The sequence below is a fragment of the Hylaeus anthracinus genome, unplaced genomic scaffold (genome assembly GCF_026225885.1).
Source record: "Hylaeus anthracinus isolate JK02 unplaced genomic scaffold, UHH_iyHylAnth1.0_haploid 0, whole genome shotgun sequence".
Lineage (NCBI taxonomy): Eukaryota > Metazoa > Arthropoda > Insecta > Hymenoptera > Colletidae > Hylaeus > Hylaeus anthracinus.
The window spans coordinates 16,931,633-16,952,527 of record NW_026533254.1 but is presented as its reverse complement, the minus strand read 5'-3'; the positions used below and the strand labels follow the sequence as shown (position 1 = coordinate 16,952,527).

The 20,895-nt window shown below is 46.0% G+C and overlaps 1 protein-coding gene across 5 annotated transcripts in view; it reads right to left on the bottom strand.

Moving 5' to 3' along the window:
• The window catches only part of LOC128889642 (uncharacterized), a 126,470-nt gene that overhangs the window by 85,294 nt on the left and 20,281 nt on the right, over positions 1-20,895 (bottom strand). The window contains exons 1-2 of one of the 5 annotated variants that reach the window (XR_008460486.1): positions 12,404-14,280; positions 373-489 (exon numbers count right to left, since the gene is read on the bottom strand). The exons of 2 other annotated variants lie outside the window; for them this stretch is intronic. The gene's annotated coding sequence lies outside the window, so the exon portion shown is untranslated. Of the gene's footprint in view, positions 1-372; positions 627-12,403; positions 14,281-20,895 lie in introns of those variants that run through there. 2 more of the 5 variants (XR_008460484.1, XR_008460485.1) reach the window with 2 other exon arrangements.

Genomic DNA, 20,895 nt, shown 5'->3' with positions numbered 1-20,895 from the left:
AATACTCATTCTACATTATCGAGCCTTATCGTCAGAGCACTCTACCTTACCAACTAACCTCCATAATGATAATACATGCCCTTGAAAAAAAAAAAAAAAATAGCTATGGCCTTTAGAATAATCTCGAAGGCAATATAAACAGGGATGGAAAATAGGACTGATACGACTTTTTACAAGGCGAATCGAAGGGATCCTCTCGGTGACGGGACAATGATTTACGCGGTCTGTGTTCACGCCTAACAAACGGTGGCACATGCGCAGGCGCGTATGCGTTCCGTGGTGTGTGCGAAAGCACGGCCTCATGAAACATTCATGGGGACACTGCCACCGTGATACCGCTTAAAACTGCGTGCAAAAAATGCACAAACTCACCGGGGGTGATATAGGCACGTTCAAACCATTTCGCGGTTACGTGGTTTTCCGCCTTGATTTCACGTGAGCGTCTCTCGAAACGCCCCTTCGTTGTTGCGTAGCATTTCCACGCGTTACCTGTATTAAATGCAAATGCGGCTGGTCATCTCAGGGTTTTACTAAAACCTTCTGAATCCTTAACCTGATTACAGTGAGTCTGTATAAATAACCCACTCCCAACCCGATGATCATTACGATCTACTTATACACGGACCGCAAGTGCACCTACTCGACGTACCTTAAAAAGAGGCGTAGAATTAATTTCCACATCCAACGTGTAACTGAGATTTTACAATCTTCGCGATTTCATTCAAAGATTACCTTATTTATTTATGCGCGTTATTTCAATTAAATTCGACGAATATATTTCGAATTTCATTTATAAGATCGTCCGTTTCTCGCCAGTTCCAGGAACTTGACGAGGTCCAGACAGCAACATTCGTCCCCGTTTAGTGAAACGTTAAACAAGTAAGCGTCGTTTATATCTTCTCTGCATACATCAAATCGAGCACGGTGAATTCCAGCGAACGCGAAAAACAGTTTGTTGAAACAGTTCCGGGCGCGCGAGTTCAACGTTGGGTTACGAAATGAAAAAGGTGCAACGGTAAATATTCATAACTACGATTACACACAGGGCAGGGAGGGAGAGCGAGGGGGGAGGGGGGTGGCAGCGGCGGGGAAAAAATGTTATAAATAAAAACATATTCCGCGATAACTCGGTGAAAACAGAAATACTCTGCATCAAAAACAGAAATACTCTGCGTACTTCGAATATCATATTTTGAAACCTGTTACGCGAGCGATTAAAAACTTGATACCACCGTCGAAATTAAAATACGTATCGCGGAAACAAAAATAACATACTCTTCGTAGCGTTAAACGCCCGATCCGTTCGTGTTCGGAATTTTCGGAGCTTTCGATAGTTTTTTCCGTTCGTATGGTGATGTTCAGAAGTATAAAATCAAAGATCTTAGGATGTATCGTAATCGAATAGTTTTTTGCAATCAAAAAAATAATAGCGTACCTATCTGGGTTATTTATTCTCCGTGTTCCTCACAACTCGAAAATTCGAGAAAAAAATATTTTACGAATGGTCGAAACCATAATCTACCGTAACAGAGATTCCCGAGCGAGTTTTGGCGATGGCCGTTGCGAAGCGACCGTTTCTCGAGAACTACTCGAAAAATTGGCTCGAACGGGTTTCGTCGTAAAAAAATTGAAGTCCGCCTTGGAACAGGAGTCGAATTCAGTCTGGGCACAAAGCAAGTGTCGGGTATATTGCACGAGCCGCGTACCAGCCACTATTTGAGAATGCCTTTGGAAGCGCGAGACTCTGTCTTTGGCGCAGTCAACTTGCTATACACCAGTGAAACGCCGTGCGCCCGTCTGCAAACATCGCCGATGAAACGTTACGCGTTCCTTTGACGCGGACATGGAATGCTTCCTGCTGCATGCACGCCTTTTACGCGACCGGCTCTCTTTTACTTCCAACCGACGCTTCCGCGAGATCTGCGCGACGATGATTCAGTTTTGTTTGCGAAAAAAAGGGTCGCAGTGTGGTCCCTAGCAGGGGGTGGATTCGATGGATAAGAAATGATAAAAGAAATTGTTTGTAATTGTAGCGACAGGTCAGTCAAGGTCGCTGAAAGTCAGCTGCGGTGAAAATCAATTTTATTCATGTATCTATGGACAATAAAATATTGAAAAATATCGAACCATTTCTGTAACGTACGATTTTCGTAATATTTATTCTACTATATCCTGTGTAGGATATCGTGACGTTTGGTAACCATGTTTTCGTTTTTCTTTTGAATAATCACTACCACTTCGTCCTTGTCAGAAACCGTCTGCAGAGCGAGCTCGACAAATTGCGTAACCTTGGCTCGACTGTATCGCGACACTCGCGAGATACTCCACTGCTTGCAAGTGAAGTGAGTGCACTTGCTAGTTTCAGAAACGTATATCCGCGCACGTACTCGGCTGCGAGTGTTAACCCCGAAAAATGTTACCCCATCTGTGTCCAATCAAACGTGCCTGCACACCATCCACGTAAAATTTATTTATTCACTTATTCGAAATTAAACAGAATTTCTATCTAAAGGAAGGGAAGGATAATTTTTGATTTCAATAAAATTTACCATCAACTGTATAATTATTAAGTAAATAATTGTTGATTAACCGCGCGATTATTGAAATTTCCAACGGGATCGGGAATGGTTTGGAAGACAAATGGCGGCCATCGGAGAAGTACCGTTCAATGTTATCGAACAGAAACACGATTTTACGAAACAGATTTGCAGATACGAGTCACGCGCGTGTATCGCACATACGTTATCACGCATTGCGAGCTAACCTCCAAAGCAAACGCGATTCAACGTCACGGTTGCGATATACGTCCGCCATTACCGTAACATTGTGAACAGCGCGCGAATAAATAAATAAATAAAACATCAATTACACCGCGCAAACATTGCAGCGATGGCAATGACATTATAAACAAACAAGTTCCGTTCCTGATGGAACCAATTCTACGGATTACTGTTATTAGCGAAATCCCGTTCAGTGTTTGCCGATCCATTTACATTTAGGAACGACAAAATTGACAATCGGGTTGTCCAATCTAATTCAATTTATTACGTCTACTATTTATGTTAGGAATTTTGTTAAAGGTCCGATCGTTGTATTAACTCGGAATATACTCGCAATACGCGTGCATTACAATTTTATCATTAATTATAATTTTCGTTGCCTCGCTATTACAGATTACAAGTAACCTCGTAGAGCTCGATCTCTCTGTGAAAGGGATTAAAAAAATGACCAAATGTACTTTATAACATGCCTGAAATATTCTCAAAGGTGACATAAAAAATTTACATAAATACTTCACGAAAAACACTTGATATTTGATCTCCTAATGTTATTTCCTCCATTCTCTACCAACGCCGTTAGTGCCTCCAAAAAGATCTCCGTGAACCAAGAAAACCATTTCTTCTCATCCGTTGGTAGCCTAACAAAATTAAAAAAATGACCAAATGTACTTTATAACATGCCTGAGATATTCTCAAAGGTGACATAAAAAGTTTACATAAATACTTCACGAAAAACACTTGATATTTGATCTCCTAATGTTATTTCCTCCATTCTCTACAAACGCCGTTAGTGCCTCCAAAAAGATCCCCGTGAACCAAGAAAACCATTTCTTCTCATCCGTTGGTAGCCTGACGAACTTCCATCTAAATGAATACAAACATTGAAACGCAGCGAACGAACAAGTCTCGGTTGCGAGCCGAATCTGCGAATGTCAAAGCAGTGCAACGTCCAGGGCATAGTAATTGATAGTCGGGGGGCGCGTAACTAGCGCTATCGATACATAACACGGTGACGCAGATCGCGAATTACTCAGCCAGCCAACAACTTCAGGCCGAGGAATGCAAATAGCGCATATGCGACGGGGATTATTAACGTCCCCGCAGAAGCAATGCGTGTGCATCAGGTGTCGCCCACCGTGCGCCGTTATGTGTGTCGCGAATGGTTCGAACCTCGCAGCGGTTTCGCCCTGTGGGACGTATGGAAAACTATACAGCGTCGGGTACGCTTGTAAATACAAGGTGACGCCTTTGAAACGGGACAGGCTGCTTCCGAACTTCATGAATCCAAATAGATTCACGCGTTATCGCTGTACCGCGGACTTTAGGCGTTTGTAATATAAATACGATGCAACCAAAAGGTGCGTGCATTTACGCGAAACGAAATAACAGCATTATGTGTGTGTGTGTGTTTTTTTTTTTTGTATGTTACTGTAAGTTGTACATGTGTAAAATTCGCAGTCGAGTTATTCGAGACAGTATTAAACGATTCAAAATCAGCCATCGAGTGTCTCTGCGCACCTTCCTTGCGCACCAGTGGCTCTAGCGTCTCCTAAGAATTTCTATGAACTCAAATAGTGAAGTAGTCGTATCTTTTCGATTCGTTCAGGCATCCATCTCCACTCTTTAGCCCTTCGGCTCTTTTTTCGCACTTTTTACGGCATCAATAATATTCCCGAGCAACGAATCGGGACGAAACGTCGATTTCTCCGTTTAACCGAGGGCTTTACATTGTCGAAACCAGAGGCAAAGGGAACGCGTGCTTTTCTCTTAACCGGGATCGTTTACGAACCCGGGAACGTTGTAAATTTATCACGTCGAGCTTGTCACGAACAAAGCTCCACAGAGGGAAGGGAGAGGAAAGAAAACCAAATTTTTCGCGGGAATGCAATGAGCAGTCTTGAACGTTGCACAAAGCTGGGGCTCCGCGATAGCGTTTCAAAGACAAACTCAACCTCGCGCCGTGGACGTTTCTCCGATATCGTTTCCTCGGCCATTTTTTTTTTTCCGCGAACACGAAATCGACCAAACTGATTGATTGCAATCTGCGGAAGAATTAAAGTGGGAATCTTGATTTGGAAGTACACGCGCTGCTTAAAAAAAAAAACAATATTACTGAGAAACTACTACCTCGACCAAAAATTCATTTCAGATTTCAACTCGCAAATGAACTACGATACTTCTTAGACATGGAATTGTATTTCTTTTCTAACTGTTGTAGAAATTCATAACACCTAAGCAAATGTTTTCGCCAACCGGATCTGCCAGATCTTTGAAAAATCTGTGGTAGGGTTTCTGTCGGCGTCGAGGGATAGAGAAGCGTCGAAGGTCCCCGCGTCTTTGGTAGTCCCTTCCGAGGGTTCGTCGGTGGCGAAAGGTCTGAATGCGACCGAAGACGTGAATGCTGTCGGTGCAGTTGCAGTCTGGTGCGCCGCGTCTGGTCTTCGGTGTAATTGAATAGAGTACCGTCGGTGGCGGCGAAGCAAGAGATTCGCGGGGCGTAACGGTGACAAGAACAGACGGGAAAGGGATGGGGAGGTTTGCTGGCGGGGGTGAAAAATGAGAGAGACAACTTCTGACAGCGTAGGCCGGAACAGAGTCGCGCGCACCGCCCGCGTCATTGTTCGCGGATAAACCTGCTCTGTTTCGTTCCCGTGAATGCGTTTATTCCCTTCAGATTGCATTCCCCGTTCGATTGCGTTCTTCTTTCGCGCGGAGCACGCTTGCTACCGGGCGAAAGTTCGTTCGAAAAATCCGAGACGATTTATTCGCGGCGTTGATTAAATCGAACGTATCCACGCTTGAAACTTTCGTCCGAAGATTATTTTAGAGATTTCAATTATTCGGAAGCCTTCCGCGTTCTTTAAAGAAAGAGAACGATCTTTTCTACGATCGTTCTCGAACGCTCTCCTAACCATCCCTCAAATTCTATTTGCATCTTCGCTTTGATCGAAGGGAGAGTTTGATATACGAATAAAAAAAGGGGGGGTGGGGAGGAAAGAAAGTTTCATGTAAAATGAAGTAGCCGACAGTTTACCCTGGCGGTACAAACGCCTCGAAATTGCAAATTCACTCGATTGATCTCGGATGAATATTTAAGCCGCCTGCAACTCGCACGGTTCCATTCTCACCCTCGATTTTTTCATTTCAACCCCCCGACTCGATCGAGCTCGCGCGTTGCGTGGTTCCAGGATAGTTCCGAGGGACCCTACTCGAAATTTCACTCTTTAGTTATATCGCGCGAACTTTACTTGAATCGAGCTTTCAATTAACTCGAATCAACCCCCGGAACCAAGCTCCAAATAAGGAGTCAATTTTATTTGGAGCTTCATTGTCATCGGAAATCAATGCCGGTCAATCTCTGAGTCAAGCTCCAACTGAAAATGAGTCATATTCGAGTCAAGTTGAAACTAAACTCGAACGAATTTCTGAGTGAACCACTGGATCAATTTTTACCCTCAGCTTCGAATCAATTGTGATCAATCTCTGAATCGAGGTCTAAATTATTGCGAGTCGATATCCGAGTCAAGTTGCAGGTGAACTCGAATGAATTTTCTCCAAGTCAAGCTCTGAATCGAGTTTCAGAAGACATCGCACTACCGCGCTTTAATATACGAAACCACTAATATCTCAGAACTGACTACCGCGAGACTGGAATTAATTTAAACCGTTCCTCCAGACGAAAAAAGAGACGAACGCGAATCAAGCCCGATATAGTACACGTCTGATAGGTTCGGCGCTCTCACGGAGTCACTGAAATAACAGGAACCAATGTAAATAACCGGGAAACGTTCTCGATATCTACCGGTGCGTAAAAGGTCGATCAAACAACGTTTCCAACAAACGTAAAATTCCACGCTCGTTCGCGTTACGTACCGGCCACTGCTCCACGTTTAATTTCCTCCCTTTAGCCCAATAACGAACACATGTCGGTGAACGCTTGCTAGCCACGATACTTCACGTAAATTAAATTTTATCGGACAAGTTGCGCCTCGGGAGACTAGCGGACGTCCGGGCACGAATTACACCCTGATAAACGTGTAAAAATATTTCTCGGCTACGGGATGTATCCGCAGGGGTACGAACGCCGCGAAAAAACAAAATGGAAGGCGGGATCCTTCGACACCTACGCGAGTCGAACAAAGGTCGAGTGATGTTATTGTTTATTCTCAAAACTCGTGCTCGTGGTGTGGTGTGGTTGAAACAATTCTCCATTCGATTATCTTCGTTTTTTATATTTAGAAAGGAAACAAGTCGACTCGGTCGAAAGGGGACAATCTTTGAAGACAAAGTGATTATTAAGTTATTCGAGCTGTAATCTTGACGCAAAATAAAATCTTTGCATACCTACAAACATGGAACCTAAATAGGAATTAATGTTACTTTACGAATTATATTCGTATTATAATACGAATTTTACTTTCAATATTTTTTTTGTTATTGCATACCGTATGCGTTTCGTAGGTTCACGCACATTCAAGTTTTCTATAAACGCCTCGAAATGCGCAGTCTAATTACGATACAGAAGAATTTCTTGACACTAAAGGGAACCACGAATGAATATCAACTATGAACCATTGAATTACTTTTCACTGGGAAACCGTGGGAATTTTGATTCCTAATAATTTATGCAACGCGTCAGTTCGATAGCCAGTGACCGTAGGAATACCCAGCCACGGATTCTCCGGGAATCCCCCTTTTCTCGTCTCCTTTCGCAGCGACGCACCGCCGCCGACTGTTTTTCTGATCAATATTCATTTCAGTGAGAGAAATTCAGTAAACGGCCGCGAGTCTCGATAACTTCCAATCTTGGATTCCTTTATCGCTCGTCCAACTTTTCAGGGCAGACAGCGCGGGCTCCGGTTACACGATAATTAAAGTCGCGACGGGTCTTCGGAACTACTAATGATATCCTCCTCGTGTTACCGAAGATTGTCTCCCTGGGAACTCCTACCGCGGATACACGAGAAGAAATTGACGGAAATGCGAGATGTTCGATGGCGGTGGCTCGCGTGCCGTCGTTACAAGCAAACTGTCCCAATTATCGACACGTTTCGCCCAGTCGAGTCGTGATCTAGAATTACGTAACAGCTACCTTGTTCTCCGATAAAGAGAACAAAAACGCCCAAATGCCCGCTTAATCGAAGTCTGTTAGGAAAAAATGTTGGAAATGGAACGACAGGTGTGGCGTTTCGTTTATACGATCGAATCGTCAGATGCATTCTTCTCGTGTGCAAACGGTACGTACAGTCGGTCTCGTTAGTATTTGCACCTATAGAAGAATTTTGTTTAAATTAAATGATAGGCTTCATGTTTCCAAATAAACGAAGCTTATTCGTGTAGGTGCGTACTTGCAATGAAACATTCATTTGGAAACATCGGAAAACTTGATCGTGGTCCTCTGAGAATCCTTTCCAGAACTTTATCTTAACAACGATATCCTTCTTTATGTAACGGGAAGTAAAGATGGAAGAAACGAAAAATAACGCGACGCGCCATCATCTTCGAGAGCATCGTTACGTCGGGGAAGCCCGGATGAGTTACAGGGGTTGTAACCGTCTGATGACAGGGGGAGAAAGAGTGAGGCGAGAAGGGATGAGGGGAATCACGAAAGCGCAGAAGATAAAGATAGCGAACGTCCGAGAGTTAAAAGAGATCGCAAAATGAAAAGGAGAGAACGCGAGACGCGTCGACCACGAAGGACTCGCAGGAAGAAGAGATCAAGGGTGGATTAAGACTGCCTAAGCCTCCGGGCCGCAGGTTTCGCGATAGACCCTCTGTGATATTCCTAAAAGAGAAACTGTGATTTCGATTTATAATTCAGACTGTGATCTATCAAATTTTTATCTAAACGAACGAAGTATGCGCAGAAGTTCTCGAAGAAGTACCCGTCTCTCTGATCTGCGTGGCACCGAGACAACATCATCCCTCCTTCCATCCCTTGAAGCTCCGTGGCTTGATCCAACGCTGAAAAGGGCCGAGTGAAAACTAAAGTCATTCGTAAAATAGAAAGAAAGGGGGTTCGCGAAAGACGAGATAAAACGATCGAGGAAGAAGTCGCGAAGAGGGTTAAATTAAATAGGGTAAGAAGAAGAGGGAGACAATAACGAAGGGAAAAGGAAACCGCGAGGTACAATTAGGGAGAAGAGACGAGACCTGTGCGTGGAGGAGAGGCAGAGAAACGTGACAAAGAGAAGAGTCCAGAAGAAGGGTGGAGGGGGTCCAAGATGGAGTAAGAGCAGGAAACAGAAAGAGAAAGAGAGATGGAGGGTAGGGGGCAGACAGACTATTATAGAGACTGAAAAAGAAGGAACAAGCAAGGAAGAAAAAGAGAACAGAGTGACGGACAGAGAGCGAGAAGGAGGGATAGGAGGGGACGACGTGACGCGTGGCATCACGTGGTGTATTGATCGTCGCGCAGCATCCACGAGAGCCATTCCGGCTGCCAACCTTCCTACCTACCCCAAGCACCTACCCCTTTCCCTCATCCCATCGACAAACCCCACCCCACTTTCCTCCAGACCACCATTCTCCTCTGACCTCCTCCTACTTCGCCCTCCCGAGCGCTATATTCCTGCAACAAACCACCCCCCGGACCCCTGCACGCGCCGAGGGCCCCCACTACCCCCTGCGAAACCCCGTCAGACATCCATCGTCGTGTATCCAGCGAGTTAATTATTAAATGCATCGTCGTGCCTGCCAGGCCCTGCGATACGTCCCATCCACCCCCGCGAACCCTCCTCAACCCGTCTCTCTCCCTTGGCACTCCCCGACCATCCCTCGAAACCGTCCTCTACCATATACCGTCGATTCACGTGCAGTGCATCTTCCCGGTAAATGCTCCAAGGGCTCTATCGAGAACTTTCGATTATCGAGCGTCGCCGGAATCGATCGCAGTAAAAGGAAGAAACACGTCCAGGGGGCGCTGAGGGCACGTTGACTCGATGGTAGCGATAGTTGAAAGGGGCTGATTTTTTGAGGGCCGTTGTACGAAAGTTGAGCGAGATTATATTTTTGAAAAACGGAGGATCTGGATGGAATGCTTGGAAAATATTTTGATTTCTTATCGAGGAAAGGGGATGTTTTATTGTTACAGTGGCGGGATGAATTTTTACTTTCTCTTGGATATGGTACGAAAGTGATTGTGTTACGAAGGGGTGTGAAGTTTATATTTTTGGAAATGGGGTCGATTATGTTACGGGAGTGGAAGAAGCTTCATTTTTACAGAGGGTGGGCAGGAGGTGGAAGCTACACGAACGTGTGGAATTAAATTGAGATTTAATAAATTCATACTCAAAGGACAAATTTGATCAACTACCCGACAACAATCGGGCAGTAAATAACAATATCTGGAGAAATTAAGAGGAACGATGAAACCTGAGCTTCGATTAATATCAATGTTGCAATTTTCGACGAGCTACTATCCGAGAAGAGGCGATTGTGCCGCGCGACATGTTTTCTATTTTAAATTGCTCTCACAGGCTTTCTTACGCGCGGAGATCAATTTTTGATCCTCGAGGTCTCTAATACCTCCTAATGGTCCCGTAACGTAATTGCCTCAGCAAAAGCTTTCGATCGACTATAACCTTCCAGCATTTTCGCCGTGACGTTGACTGGAGAGATTTTGTCCAACTACATAGCGGGTAAGCGGCATGATAAACTGCGAAGCACGACGAACACGTCGATCCATTTAATAATTACCTTACCACGCTTGCTTCGCTGGCAAGTCAACCGTGAAAATTCGTTGGCGGTTATTTAATAACTTCGAAATAGATTAATAATTTCCGTTCAAAAAGTACTAACCGGATATTTGGATATTTTGCCAGTTGGACACTTGAAGAATCGAACTCCTAGACTCTCGAGTATAAAACATCCACATTTTCTAAAATACAAGGGCGGTTTCCTCCCCAGAAATCGAAACGAAGCGGAACATGGTTCGCAGGTATGGACGAACGAACGATTGTGCAATGTTTCAGGAAAATTGACGCGTGACAATTCTGAGCAAGAACGCTGCCAGCTGCTCGAGCCGTGTTTCGTCCCGGCTTTCCTCATATATAACACGTTTTCATTTAAACGACGTCGACAATAACGCGCGAAACAGACGTCAGAAGCAGGTCACCGAGTCGCATGTACGCTTAGGAGACCCAATCAAATTGCCTCGGCGTTGCTTTGCGCCGCATTGCCAAGAACGTTATTCACCTGACGCAGAGAATTGCCAAAATGTTGTGCTGACTGTCACGTCGAACGAACCCGTACTGGAACTCGTGATTTTTCATCGTTGGCCCGCCTCGCGATCGATTTCAACATTGGCGATGAAGATCTAAGCACACCTAGACGCTTAGATATTCAGACGCTTGGAGAAAGAAAGAGGAAGGATAAACATGGCGCGATGGCCACTGAAAATTTACGAAATGCGAGAAATAAAAGTGAGTATCAGGGGGTGGGTGGGTTGGTGGGGGGGGGGGGGGAGGGAGGGAATCTGGGAGAGCAAGGAGATGTATTTGCTCCGCGAAAGGGCTTTTCGACGGCAGCGTCTTCGAGATACTCGGTCAACAAGCGGAGCAAGTCTAAGTCCCTTCTTCTTTTGACGCCTACGTCGGCGAAGGCGTTGCTCTAAGCCGCTATCAGTCGCTTCTTTCCTTGCTCGAGAACGCTGTCGCGGCTTTATCCTCTTATTTAGACGTCGAGTAGACCGTCCTATGCGGGGGATAAAAAATGTAAAAGGTGGAACTTAACAGGCTCACATTATTTCCCAAAACTGCGTCTCGTTTGTAGCGGTGGTACAGGGCATGGTGGAATCGGTGGGTGTGCCGAAATTTTGCACAAGTATTTATTTGGAGTGCTAGACGTTACTCGGTTGAGAGCTTAAAGCCTGATTTCTACCGATGGTATCTGAACTTTCGTTCTCTCAGCTTCGCGTAACTTGGTATCAAATTTGAGACAGTATTCGAGGATGTAAAGCCTGATTCCCACTGGGAGGGTCCAAGTTCTATCAAAACCTCCGTTCCTTTAGCTTCTTTCATTCCGATACCACGTACAACATCGTGTTGGAGTGCTTGAAGCCTGATTCCCACTAACTCTGAGCGCTTAAACCCTCATTTCCGTTAACATTGTACGAGTTCTATTCAAACCTCGGCTTTCTTAACTCGCTACATCTTGATACTACGTCCAACACTGTGTCCAAGTGTCTAAAGCCTGATTCCCACCGAGAGTGTCCTAGTTATATCAAACCCTTGGTTCTATCAGCTTCCTAAATCCTGACCTCATCCTCGAAACCTTCCCAAACGCTAGCTTAACGATCCTTTACCGCACCTCCATCGTCAAAAGAACGAAACAAAGAAACTTGGATGCAATTCGCTTCGAAACACCAGGTTCTCGCGTTGCTTTCGCGAACCTAAAGGAACAAACCCCCGGTGCCTGTCCGTTCATCCCTGTCCAGACGAAGGATCCAGCCCCTGTTCCCTTATCTTCGAGAAGCAAGAAATTAAGCCAGATGGCGGGATAGGAGGAGGGGGGGGGGTGGTGGTGGATAAGTGGAGAAACAGAAAACAGAGGAGTCGGATTCGCGGAAAAAGGAGGACAAAGACGAACAGGAAGAAGAGGGAAACAGCGAAAGGAGTACTCACCCCCTCAGGCCGAAAGCCCTCTTTGCCAGCTCCAGCTTGAAGACACTCGGTCAACAAGCGGCAGAAGCCCGAGTCTTGGCCGTTTTCCTCTGGCGCGTACAACGGGGGAAGGTCGTTACACCTGAGGACGGTGTCACTTCTCGGCTTCACTCTAACGCGACACTATCACGTTTCTCGAGTCGCACGGCTGGCTTGACCGTCGCGGGTAAACAACCGAAGTGAAGGGTACGTCACTTTCTCGATCGACGGAGGGGCCGGGTTCGTGCGGGCCGAAAATCGTGGGTATTCCCGCGAAACGACTCGCGATTCAGAGGTCGCGCCGCAGGTTCCCGGACTTCGGGGTACCGGAAAGAACGAGGATGCAAACCGACGACGAGGCGAGACGGCGATCGGGTGACTCCGTGTCCGCGACGAGGTTGAAGGAGACGACGAACGGTGCCCGAAGGAGGGAACCGTGGGGAAAAAGAAAGAGAGCGAGAGAGACGGGCTAAGTTTAGAATACCGTACAGGGGCCTAAAACGGAAGGGAAGATGGCGCGGAAGGTGCTAAACGACCGATAGACGAATACAATACACTCCGTACGAGCTTGGTTCCCTCTTCGCGATGCTGAGGACGGTGCAACGCGGGGGAGAGGGGAGGCGGGAATGATTTTAGATTCAGTGCCAGAAAAATCGTCGACCAATCGCGAAGGGGCCGCAGGACAAATCGAGATCGCCATCTCTCGGCCAACTGGGGCCATCGAATGACATTAATAGACCTTTCTCTCTCGGCGTCGATCGGGTCTCCTAATTGCCGGGAAATCGCTGTCGCTGATAGATTGAGGAACGGAAGGGACTGCCCGGGTTAACCTCTGCGATGACTTCTGCAGTGTTTCACTTCTGTGGTCGATCCAGGGGGCAGCAGCCTGGCTAGTCTCTTGGTCGTTTTATTAATTGGATGCGAGGTGATTCGACGAGAATCTTATTTTTGTAGGTGCAAGTATTTTACAAGTATTTTCAAGAGGTTTGCAATTTTTATTTTTCTTTTTTACTTTACTGTTCTTTAATGATTTAAAAAAAAATTTTGTAAAAAAAACAAGGGGAAACTGAACGGGGGATGGCCTGAAGAAAATTTGAATTAAAGGATCCACTCGGCCGACAATAACGCTAAACGATCCAGTTGCTTGGACATTTGGAACCATTAATCAACGCTCTTTGCAAACATTTGTCAGGGGTGAAGTCTACCGAAAGTATTTCACTCGTAGAAGCAGACAAAATGCCCCTCGGAAAAATAAATGTTCGCCGAAAATACAATTACCCTTAGAGGTCAACCCTCTTCAAACCTGCACGTGCATTCGCATTTGGAGGAAACAGAATTCTATCAATTTTAAAATTAAAAAATTCTAATAACTCGCGAATTGTAAAAAACAGATCCTGATAAACAATATTCCATATTTCCCGAGGCCATATTTTCCAAGCTTCCGAGGTCGCTAAAATGCACCTCGACCTGACGTACCGTTCGTTCGCCTAATAATTCAAGCGACAACAAAAAATTCGAAGCCGTGTAATCAAATTGCGCAGTTTATACGAACGCCATCGTTGGCCGAACGCATACGAGACGCTGTGTAAATAAGACGGGGGAAGCCCCGACGAAGCCGCTGAATTTTTCATATACCGATAATGGGATACACGCGAAATCTCTGGATGCATTCATTCCCGGTATGTGTAAATGTTTGCCCGCGGTGCACGGGACACCGTCGGATGTGCCGGCATTGAGGCGCAGATGACATTATCGGCTCTGGAATTTTCACTTATTGTTCGCCCCCGCGAGTGTACGTATGCACACAACGCGTGTACGTACTAGCATTGTCGATGGTTGAGCGTTATTATCGGTATTCATGTCGGTGCCCGTGCTCGTCCCGCGGATTTATATTTATGCAAGGACGACGTCGAATGCGTATTTCTAACTTCGTTTTTACGCTCGATCGTTAATGTCACGCCCAATCTCGTCGGCCTGGCAACAAGTAGGCAGCCCGATACAGGAAGGGGATGAATTCACATCGAACTCAACTCGAAAGGCTAAAAAGGTTGCTAACATGCGCTCGTTTTGTCGAATAGTGGTTTAACTAGGGGTGTAATTCTATTTAAAGAGGATTGAAAAGATGTTCTTTTGGTGAGAATAGCGAGGGAGGGGGTGCCTGGTTGGTAAGGTAGTGTATTTTGTTCGTAATGCAGTGCTCTCTGTCGGTATGGGTTGGTAACGTAGACTTCTAATGAATAGAAACGTGTACCGATAGGGTGTTCTGCGATACCAGTGCTGCGAGGTGTATTATCGATCAAACACTGATCTTACCGACTGAATCCTTAACTTTCTAACTCGATCTCGTATAACCTTCAACCTTTTTTCTTTCGTGACATTCTATTTTTCATTTACAACCCATATACTTTGTTGAGATCCATTTTTCTAGGCTCTGAGAAAGTCGCCCTATCGAACTAAACTGCCTATAATAACAATTTTACTACATTTTCTAATACTCGAAGACAGAGTTCCGAGCCAGGAACCGCAAACCTTGGAATAATTCCACGAGATTCCCATCGGTACCCGTGCAAGCGTAAACCGACACACGTGCTCTCCTCGAGGATATAAATTTTCCTATCCGGGCACCGAATTAGTTTGCGCACCACGGTCCATCGTTCCCATTTCCGTGGAGAAATGGTGAAAATCCTCGCGACCACGATGATCTCTCAATCGAGAGATTCTGATCGACCAACGGACAATACCACCACCAGCTTAACGAGCACGAATGGATCCCGCGAGGTACAGTGGTAACGAAGAGCTACAGAGGGCCAACGTGCGTATATATATATAGTCTGCCAGGATAGAGGGGAGGGTCGACGGATTAAAGGAAGATAACTGCATCGTAATCTCCAATCTGAAGTTCCCCTGGGGAAATACCAGAGGTAACCGCGACGTACGCGCGGAGAAAGGAATTGCATTCCAAAAAGCTTTCGCGAACCGTCTAAAAGCCTCCCCAACTGCTGTGCTTTTTTCCTACGGGTTGGTAATTTCCGCGTGTTCCTTCGCGTCTCGGATTTTCCATCGTTCCGACGAGGGTAATGGAGCAAGCGAACACCGCGCAGAAAGAAATACCAATCCCGGGGTCGACGGTTCGTAATCCTCGGACGCTCCGATAACGAAACCCTTAAAGCTAGCTTTAATTTGAAACGATTCGATTTTAAGATGCTCGAGACACATCCTACGAAATTAATAGGAAATTCGCGAAACGCATAAATTGCCATTCCACTCGCGGGATCCGCTGCATTTCAGACGATTATAATTGTTCCAGCTTTGCGTTCGTATCGCCAGGTGCATTTCGACCGACTCTTTGTTACGTACACCGCGCTATTTCGCGCATAGTTTACGGCCGAAAGTTATCCCATTTGCTCCTCTGTCGTGTACACAAGAACGACGTTTGAATTTTCGTCGATGCTTATACAATGATACAATGCGCATACCGGAGCGCGCTTACTCGCGGCCTGGTGCACTGTTGCAAACAGAAATTCGCTTGATAACCAAATTAGGCGGGTGGTGACTTGCATCGAGAGCCAAACGACTAATTTAGAGGTAAATTCTTCGGTACTGAATTAATTAGAGGCTGAGGAAAATAATGTACCGATATGCGATAAGTTTCACGCTTTCGTTTTCTGAAGTACAATACGAAGGTGAGAAGTCGAATAGTGGGTCTGACGGGTCACGGTATAATTTCCTTGATTGTGTTATCAAATTCTATATTATATACTATATTGTAGAATTCTATAATCTAGAAGACTGTATCGCAATTATTATTACAATTACAATGTATTGTAATTACCAATCGGACTCACTAGCCAACTTCTCATTTCCGCACAGTACTTTAGGTTTCTTCCAAAGCCCAAGTACCACTAAGCCTCCTTTTATTTTCTGTAAATTGTGTTTCTCTAAACGGAGCGAATGATCTCGAGACCTTTACCAAAAATTCCACGATCTTCTCCATTCTCGGATAACTCGCAAAATCTTAAATTAATTCTCGAGACGAGGAACGTAACGAGCGTAGACGTTCTCCGCGGGCTTTGTTTGTCTCCACCGGATAGTCGGAGGCGGAATAACCGAAAACGGGACAGAGGCGGAGAGGAAACGACAACACACAGTAGATGAGACAGGCCAAAGTGGCGTGAAAATAAACTCGAGCCAAGGAGCGCCACCGAGGAAGTTTATTGCATACGACCGATTTTCAGAACGGAGAACGACTGGAGGAACAAGTTACTCTCGAGTCGCTTTGGAAAGGAAAGAAATGGAACGTCGCTCACCGGCGCTGATTTCGGCTACCTCCGTTATAAAGGAACCTCTATCCAAATGTTTCGTTATCCTCGAAGGGGTGTTTCGTTAAAGTAGAAGGTAGGACGTTGGAAAATTTGTGAGACTTCTGGAATGTTAATAAATCTGTAATAGTAACATTTATATATTCAGAACGAATTCCAGTGAACTTCTCGATGAAATTAGTTTACTTTGTCTTGTTGGTAAGGCAGAGGAGTCTGTCGGTAAGGCTAGCTAACGTAGAACAACCCGCCGATAAAGCAAATTGCTCCGCTGAAAAAATAGATCACTCTGTCGATAAATGACTTCTACCTCGAAGTGATTCTCGCCAAGATCGAACCAAGACGCTACTTTTTACGGTGGAATCAGAAACATACTTGCTAAAAGGATTTCTAGGTCTCCTCCCCAGCTAGCTATTAAATCCTTTGTATCGGATCGGTTAACGATGGTCGACAAGAGAAATGAAACAACCCGAGGTCATTTCGAAACCGCTTTTACATCGAGTCTGTCCAAGTTCCCTGGAACTGGAGCAGCGTTCAGCAACTTTTGTTACGAAAGTTTTAATATCGCGTTACCGAAGGTAGGAGAGAGCGTCATAACACGTTCGAGGAAGTTCGTGATCTGACTGTGGATACACTTAGCAGATAGATTGCCGTCACCGTGGGTTCCTTGGCGTGGAAGCTTAGCCGCGAATCCGTGCAAATTGAGCCACGGGAGCCGCGTCTTAGGGAGCTCGTGTGTCTCCTCTTTGAAATTCCGAAATAGGCGCACCCGCGGCGCGCGAGACCGACCAAGTAAGTGAATCTCCCAGAGCTCAATCGATTATCCGCGCAGTTGTGCGACAAACGTGTTTGTCGCGATTACTATAACGGGCTGTCGCGTCTTCGATAACGCTCGTACAGAAAGTTAGAAAAATTTGAAAAAAAAAAACTTAGAACGTAGTCCTATTTCTCACAACGTAGAAACATTTCTGTGTTCGATGAGTAATTGTTCATCGTCTAGCTAGTCTTTTCCGAGAGGAAGACACAGGTAGTTTCCGGATCAGAGCTCTCTCCTGCAAGACTCGTTGGCGGGAGTCATAGGCTCCCGCCGCGTCTCTCTGTCAAATATTGTTCGAACGATCCTTCGTCTTTAGTTTTAGATTCTTTAGCTTTAGATTCGCAGGGACAACACCCAGGAGCCGTGGCCGGTATTAAGCCGGCAATTCATGCGGAAAATTGTATCCTAGAGGAAAAACTGTGAGCTACTATCGCATCGAAGATTCACCCGACATTTCAGCCTAGAAAAGTGTTTCCATACCGGAAAACTCTAGCAAATCAAAATTAATCGCGACCAGGCGATTCACGTAATTCCGAGTCACGTAAAACAGCGCTCCATCGACGGTAATTTTTCGAAATCGCGCAGAGGGCCAGATGGCGGCGCGGAAGTGGCTTAGAGTGCAACCGTGTAGCGGGGCGAGCCGTGTTTGGACTAAATCCCGCGGTACTCGGTGCTAAGAGCCATGGCGTGTCGGTCCTAATGGCGATGTTGACGAGTGAAATTTACCTGAAAATCCCGTTACCCGCCAAGTTTCGTCCGACGAGTGTTTCCGTGGTTTCTCGCAAGCGACGAGCCGCGACAACGGTCTGGCTTCAAATTGAATTGAGACCGCGTCGCGGAGAGAGAAAGGACAAGGTGAGACGAGAGAACGAGGTGCAGGTACTTCTTTCGAGGACGGTGAGCACCCGAACGAGTGCCCTGTTGACGTAGTATCGTGGCAGAGTGAAATTGAAATTGAATCTGCGGCACAATACCGCCCCGGTGCCACGGCTCGGCTGCAATATTCCGCCGCGTCTTCAAAAGGCCCGCCCTCTCTCGCGTTAATCTCTTTGCGCGGTGAAACGTGCTTCTTTCTTGCTATATTTTCTTTTTTTATTCTTAGAGTGGCAGCAAAGTTTCGGGTTTACGGGGCAGGTCGAACGGCGCGAGACCCATGCGCTAAATTCCCAACAGCCTTATCCGTGGCTTCGTTTAACGGTCCGCGACTCGACGCAGTCTCTTCGGGGTTTCGTTCCCTGGACCACGACTGGCTATTTAAACGGCGTGTGGCGTAGAAATTGCGACTTAAAATTATTCATTTTGTAGATTCGATTTCGTCTTTCGTTAATCTTCGTCGATATTCGTCAAAAATAACCCGAGAGAAATACGACTCGTCCAGACAAAAGTAAGAAACGTGGCCAGCCATGGAGCGACTCTATATCAACTATCCCTAACGTAGGCTAGTTCAATAAGCGAGGCATTTCAACAACAAAATATCCAGAACCTCCAGAGCCCTAGTTTCGATGGTTATTATTATTCGCAAGAATGGAGGCCAGCCGCAGCGCACTTCAAAACGACCTAACAGCGGTCCAACAGTAATTCCACTCGCCTGGTATGCTAGCTCGTAACTACCGCGCACGTCGCATGAATATCTTAGCGACTTTATCGCCGCAACGACGACGGCCCGCTGGAAATTGTATGAGGGACAACATTGCGCGGCGGAAAATGCTCTCGAATCGCAATTATTCGACGGCGAGCTAATCGCGCCGCGGTCGAATAAAAAGGCGAAATTCTCGGGCGGCCGACCATCGCTTTGGAAACCGACGTCGAGGCTGAACGAGGCGAAATTAAGCGATTGTATCAGTCGATTCGCGGTTACTATTTCTCGTTCCAACCGTCCCTCTCCCCCATTAATTATGTCGTTCTCCATTGTCGTTGGAGCTATTTTCAAGCAAACGAGAACGCACGGCAGTTTGCGCGTTTAAATGAATTCCCTCGGCGACCTGATGCGCGGGACAACGAATCGATTCGCTCCCAGATGGCGCTGGGAGTCGATTCAAACTTGAACGATGTTTGTTAACGTTCATCAAACTTCGCGAATCTTTATCGATCTTTTAAAATATTCATTCCACATCGACAACCTTCGTCAATTTGGATCGATCATCGTCGTCATTATCGTCGTTCGTTATCCTTCATCCTTATTCAACATCCTACATCATTCTTCATCCTCGTTCAACATCTTTCATCGATCAATGCCCAACATCAGTAACCCTCATCAATCTGTATCCAACTTCAATAATCCTCATCAATCCGTATCCAACTTCAGTAACCCTCGCCAATCTGTATCCAACTCCAACAACCCTCTGAGGGTTACCCTCATCGATAGCCATCGTTTGAGCTCCACCTAACCCAGACCTAACCCAAACGAGTGTCCAACGTTTGGACGAGAGTCTGAAACCCGATATCGATTTTCAAGACGAGAAGGGCTGAAAAATGCGAGAAAAGTGGAGGAAGAAGTAGAACATAATGGCTCATTCTTCGACAAGCTGCGGAACAACCGTCGACCGTGACGAAGGGAAACATCGCTAGGCCTGGAAGACGTCTTGAGAGTCCCGTGGCGGGGACGATCCTTTTAGGGAATTACGAAGTTATCGGTAAAGTTCCCCAAAAGGGGGACACGCCTCGGGGTATTACATTTAATAACGTCCAATAAACGTTCCCCTTCGTGTTTCACCCCTTCCTATCTTCTCAACGCCACCGTTCGGTTCCATCGACCCCGTCCTCTCTTCCTGTCGCGGCATCCACGATTTTTCAGACGATGCAGCCTCGAGACTTTAAGCGCGGCACTCGTGTCACCGTTGAGACGTTCGATTAGGCGTGACGATATCGTTCATCTGCCGTTACTCACTCCGACAGAGTGTCTACGGATACCCACGAGCGTGCTTGGAGCTTTTATCGTCATTCCTGGCTACGATTAGTAAAAGTTGCATAAGGCTCGAGAGCAGGCCCTTGAAAATTACATGTCAGCTTTTCAGTTGACAATGTAAGCAGCAGATGGAGTTTTCCATAACGAACTGGAGACGCCCAAAGGGTAAGCAATTCTGAATTTCTGCTTGCGATTCCTGGACGCCATTATGATTTCAAGCACGACGCATGGAGGACGCTGGAGAAGTTTCTCCAGGAATCAATGGCTTCCGATACCGTTTGCTACAAAGCACTTCTGAAGACGCTTCCCATAAGATTCTCGAGAGATGTTAGGCCGATGGCCGGTTGCCAAGCAGACACAATCCATACTATAAATACTGTCGGACACCACACCACCAACCGTCCCACCCTGGCTCGTCATTCCGTTCCGTTCCGAC